Raw genomic sequence first — 6,361 nt, forward strand, 5'->3', positions numbered from 1 at the left:
GGAACCAGCCCATAGTGGGTTGGTGCGCCCCCCTTGGGGCCCCTGCGCCTAGGGTTGGAAACCCTAGGGTGGGGGGCGCCCCACTTGCCTTAGGGGGCACTCCAACCCCCTTTGGCCGCCGGCCCCCCCAGGAGATCCCATCTCCCAGGGCCGGCGCCCCCCCCCAGGGGGGCCTATATAAAGGGGGGAGGGAGGGCAGCCGCACCCTGAAGTCTTGGCGCCTCCCTCTCCCCTGCTACACCTCTCCCTCTCGCAGAAGCTCGGCGAAGCCCTGCTGCGGTGACTGCTGCATCCACCACCACGCCGTCATGCTGCTGGATCTTCATCAACCTCTCCTTCCCCCTTGATGGATCAAGAAGGAGGAGACGTCACGCTGACCATACGTGTGTTGAACGCGGAGGTGCCGTCCGTTCGGCGCTAGGATCTCCGGTGATTTGGATCACGACGAGTACGACTCCCTCAACCCCGTTCTTTGAACGCTTCCGCTCGCGATCTACAAAGGTATGTAGACGTACTCCGATCACTCGTTGCTAGATGAACTCATAGATAGATCTTGGTGAAACCGTAGAAAATTTTTATTTTCTGCAACGTTCCCCAACAGTGGTATCAGAGCCAGGTTTATGCGTAGTTCTCTTTGCACGAGTCGAACACAATTTGTTGTGGGCGTAGATGTTGTCAACTTTCTTGCCGCTAAAAGTCTTATTTTGCTTCAGCGGTATTGTGGGATGAAGCGGCCCGGACCGACCTTACACGTACGCTTACGTGAGACAGGTTCCACGAACTGACATGCACTAGTTGCATAAGGTGGCTAGCGGGTGTCTGTCTCTCCCACTTTAGTTGGAGAGGATTCGACGAAAAGGGTCCTTATGAAGGGTAAATAGAAGTTGACAAATCACGTTGTGGCTTTAACGTAGGTAAGAAAGAGTTCTTGCTAGAACCCTATTGCAGCCACGTAAAACTTGCAACAACAATTAGAGGACGTCTAACTTGTTTTTGCAGCAAGTGTTTTGTGATGTGATATGGCCAAAGTTGTGATGAATGATGAATGATATATATGTGATGTATGAGATCATGTTCTTGTAATAGGAATCACGACTTGCATGTCGATGAGTATGACAACCGGCAGGAGCCATAGGAGTTGTCTTTATTTTTTTGTATGACCTGCGTGTCATTGAGAAACGCCATGTAAATTACTTTACTTTATTGCTAAACGTGTTAGCCGTAGTAGTATAAGTAATAGTTGGCGAGCAACTTCATGGAGACACGATGATGGAGATCATGATGATGGAGATCATGGTGTCATGCCGGTGACAAGATGATCATGGAGCCCCAAGATGGAGATCAAAGGAGCTATATGATATTGGCCATATCATGTCACTATTATTTGATTGCATGTGATGTTTATCATCTTTTTGCATCTTGTTTACTTAGAACGACGATAGTAAATAAGATGATACCTCATAATAATTTCAAGAAAGTGTTCCCCCTAACTGTGCGCCATTGCGACAGTTCGTTGTTTCGAAGCTCCACGTGATGATCGGGTGTGATAGATTCCAACGTTCACATACAACGGGTGTAAGACAGATTTACACGTGCAAACACTTAGGTTAACTTGACGAGCCTAGCATGTACAGACATGGCCTCGGAACACAAGAGACCGAAAGGTCAAACATGAGTCGTATGAAAGATACGATCAACATGGAGATGTTCACCGATGATAACTAGTCCGTCTCACGTGATGATCGGACACGGCCTAGTCGAGTCGGATCATGTTTCACTTAGATGACTAGAGGGATGTCTAATTTGAGTGGGAATTCATTAACTAATTTGATTAGATGAACTTAATTATCATGAACTTAGTCTAAAAATCTTTGCATAAATGTCTTGTAGATCAAATGGCCAACGCTGATGTCAACATGAACTTCAACGCATTCCTAGAGAACACCAAGCTGAAAGATGATGGTAGCAACTATACGGACTGGGTCCGGAACCTGAGGATCATCCTCATAGCTGCCAGGAAACAATATGTCCTAGAAGCACCGCTAGGTGAAGCTCCCATCCCAGAAAACCAAGACGTTATGAACGCTTGGCAGCAGCATGCTAATGATTACTCCCTCGTTCAGTGCGGCATGCTTTAAAGCTTAGAACCGGGGCTCCAAAAGCGTTTTGAGCAACACGGGGCATATGAGATGTTCGAAGAGCTGAAAATGGTTTTCCAAGCTCATGCCCGGGTCGAGAGATATGAAGTCTCCAACAAGTTCTACAGCTGTAAAATGGAGGAAAATAGTTCTATCAGTGAGCACATACTCAAAATGTCTGGGTTGCACAACCGCTTGTCCCAGCTGGACATTAACCTCCCGGACGAGGCAGTCATTGACAGAATCCTTCAGTCGCTCCCACCTAGCTACAAGAGCTTTGTGATGAACTACAATATGCAGGGGATGGAAAAGACCATTCCTGAAGTATTTTCAATGCTGAAATCTGCGGAGGTAGAAATCAAAAAGGAACATCAAGTGTTGATGGTCAATAAAACCACCAAGCTCAAGAAAGGCAAGGGTAAGAAGAACTTCAAGAAGGACGGCAAGGAAGTTGCCGTGCCCGGTAAGCCAGTTGCCGGGAAGAAGTCAAAGAATGGACCCAAGCCTGAGACTGAGTGCTTTTATTGCAAAGGGAAGGGTCACTGGAAGCGGAACTGCCCCAAATACTTAGCGGACAAGAAGGCCGGCAACACTAAAGGTATATGTGATATACATGTAATTGATGTGTACCTTACTAGTGCTCGTAGTAGCTCCTGGGTATTTGATATCGGTGTCGTTGCTCATATTTGTAACTCAAAGCAGGAGCTGTGGAATAAGCGGAGACTGGCGAAGGACGAGGTGACGATGCGCGTCGGGAATGGTTCCAAGGTCGATGTGATCGCCGTCGGCACACTACCTCTACATTTACCTACGGGATTAGTTTTAAACCTCAATAATTGTTATTTAGTGGCAAGTTTGAGCATGAACATTGTATCAGGATCTCGTTTAATACGAGATGGCTACTCATTTAAATCCGAGAATAATGGTTGTTCTATTTATATGAGAGATATGTTTTATGGTCATGCTCCGATGGTCAATGGTTTATTCTTAATGAATCTCGAACGTGATGTTACACATATTCATAGTGTGAATACCAAAAGATGTAAAGTTGATAACGATAGTCCCACATACTTGTGGCACTGCCGCCTTGGTCACATTGGTGTCAAGCGCATGAAGAAGCTCCATGCTGATGGACTTTTAGAGTCTCTCGATTATGAATCATTTGACACATGCGAACCATGCCTCATGGGCAAAATGACCAAGACCCCGTTCTCCGGAACAATGGAGCGAGCAACCAACTTATTGGAAATCATACATACTGATGTGTGCGGTCCAATGAGCGTTGAGGCTCGCGGAGGATATCGTTATGTTCTCACTATCACTGATGACTTGAGTAGATATGGGTATGTCTACTTGATGAAACACAAGTCTGAGACCTTTGAAAAGTTCAAGGAATTTCGGAATGAGGTAGAAAATCAACGTGACCGAAAAATAAAGTTCTTACGATCAGATCGTGGAGGAGAATATTTAAGTCACGAATTTGGCACACACTTAAGGAAATGTGGAATCGTTTCACAACTCACGCTGCCTGGAACACCTCAACGTAACGGTGTGTCCGAACGTTGTAATCGCACTCTATTGGATATGGTGCGATCTATGATGTCTCTTACTGATTTACCGCTATCATTTTGGGGATACGCTCTAGCGACAGCTACATTCACTTTAAATAGGGCACCATCTAAATCCGTTGAGACGACACTGTATGAATTATGGTTTGGGAAGAAACCTAAGCTGTCGATTCTAAAAGTTTGGGGATGCGATGCTTATGTCAAGAAACTTCAACCTGAAAAGCTCGAACCCAAGTCGAAAAAATGCGTCTTCATAGGATACCCTAAGGAAACCATTGGGTATACCTTCTACCTTAGATCCGAAGGCAAGATCTTTGTTGCCAAGAACGGATCCTTTCTAGAGAAAGAGTTTCTCTCGAAGGAAGTAAGTGGGAGGAAAGTAGAACTCGATGAAGTACTACCTCTTGAACCGGAAAGTAGTGCAGCTTAGGAAAATGTTCTTGTGGTGCCTACATCCACTGAAGAGGAAATTAATGATGATGATCAAGGTACTTCGAATCAAGTTGCTACTGAACTTCGTAGGTCCACAAGGACACGTTCCACACCAGAGTGGTATGGCAACCCTGTCCTGGAAATCATGTTGTTAGACAATGGTGAATCTTCGAACTACGAAGAAGCGATGGCGGGCCCAGATTCCAACAAATGGCTTGAAGCCATGCAATTCGAGATAGGATCCATGTATGAAAACAAAGTATGGACTTTGACAGACTTGCCCGATGATCGGCGAGCGATAGAAAACAAATGGATCTTTAAGAAGAAGACGGACGCGGATGGTAATGTTACCATCTATAAAGCTCGACTTGTCGCTAAGGGTTATCAGCAAGTTCACGGGGTTGACTACGATGAGACTTTCTCTCCCGTAGCGAAGCTGAAGTCCGTCCGAATCATGTTAGCAATTGCCGCATACTATGATTATGAGATATGGCAAGTGGATTTCAAAACGGCATTCCTTAACGGTTATCTTAAGGAAGAACTGTATATGATGCAGCCGGAAGGTTTTGTCGACCCTAAGAATGCTAACAAAGTGTGCAAGCTCCAGCAATCCATTTATGGGCTGGTGCAAGCATCTCGGAGTTGGAACATTCGCTTTGATGAGATGATCAAAGCGTTTGGGTTTATGCAGACTTATGGAGAAGCCTGTATTTACAAGAAAGTGAGTGGGAGCTCTGTAGCATTTCTCATATTATATGTAGATTACATACTTTTGATGGGAAATGATATAGAACTTTTGGACAGCATTAAGGCCTACTTGAATAAGAGTTTTTCAATGAAGTACCTTGGAGAAGCTGCTTATATATTAGGCATCAAGATCTATAGAGATAGATCAAGACGCCTCATAGGTCTTTCACAAAGCACATACCTTGATAAGATATTGAAGAAGTTCAATATGGATCAGTCTAAGAAGGGGTTCTTGCCTGTGTTGCAAGGTGCGAAATTGAGCTCAGCTCAATGCCCGACCACGGTAGAAGATATAGAAGAGATGAGTGTCATCCCCTATGCATCAGCCATAGGGTCTATTATGTATGCCATGCTGTGTACCAGACCTGATGTAAACCTTGCCGTAAGTTTGGTAGGAAGGTACCAAAGTAATCCCGGCAAGGAACACTGGACAGCGGTCAAGAATATCCTGAAGTACCTGAAAAGGACTAAGGACATGTTTCTCGTTTATGGAGGTGACGAAGAGCTCGTCGTAAAGGGTTAGGTCGACGCTAGCTTCGACACAGATCTGGATGACTCTAAGTCACAAACCGGATACATGTATATGTTGAATGGTGGAGCAGTAAGCTGGTGCAGCTGCAAGCAGAGCGTCGTGGCGGGATCTACATGTGAAGCGGAGTACATGGCAGCCTCGGAGGCAGCGCATGAAGCAATTTGGGTGAAGGAGTTCATCACCGACCTAGAAGTCATACCTAATGCGTCGGGGCTGATCAAACTCTTCTGTGACAACACTAGACCTGTTGCACTTGCCAAGGAGCCCAGGTTTCACAAGAAGACCAGGCACATCAAGCGTCACTTCAACTCCATTCGTGAAAATGTTCAAGATGGAGACATAGAAATTTGCAAAGTGGATACGGATCTGGATGTCACAGATCCATTGACTAAACCTCTTCCGCGAACAAAACATGATCAACACCAGAACTCTATGGGTGTTCGATTCATCACAATGTAACTAGATTATTGACTCTAGTGCAAGTGGGAGACTGTTGGAAATATGCCCTAGAGGCAATAATAAAAGGATTATTATTATATTTCCTTGTTCATGATAATTGTCTTTTATTCATGCTATAATTGTGTTATCCGGAAATCGTAATACATGTGTGAATACATAGACACCAACATGTCCCTAGTAAGCCTTTAGTTGACTAGCTCGTTGATCAACAGATAGTCATGGTTTCCTGACTATAGACATTGGATGTCATTGGTAACGAGATCACATCATTAGGAGAATGATGTGATGGACAAGACCCAATCCTAAGCATAGCTCAAGATCGTGTAGTTCGTTTGCTAGAGCTTTTCCAATGTCAAGTATCTTTTCCTTAGACCACGAGATCGTGCAACTCCCGGATACCGTAGGAGTGCTTTGGGTGTACCAAACGTCACAAGGTAACTGGGTGACTATAAAGGTGTACTACGGGTATCTCCGAAAGTGTCTGT

This window comes from Triticum urartu, chromosome 2A, assembly GCF_056163025.1.
Source record: "Triticum urartu cultivar PI428250 chromosome 2A, HENAU_Tu73, whole genome shotgun sequence".
Classification (NCBI taxonomy): Eukaryota; Viridiplantae; Streptophyta; class Magnoliopsida; order Poales; family Poaceae; genus Triticum; species Triticum urartu.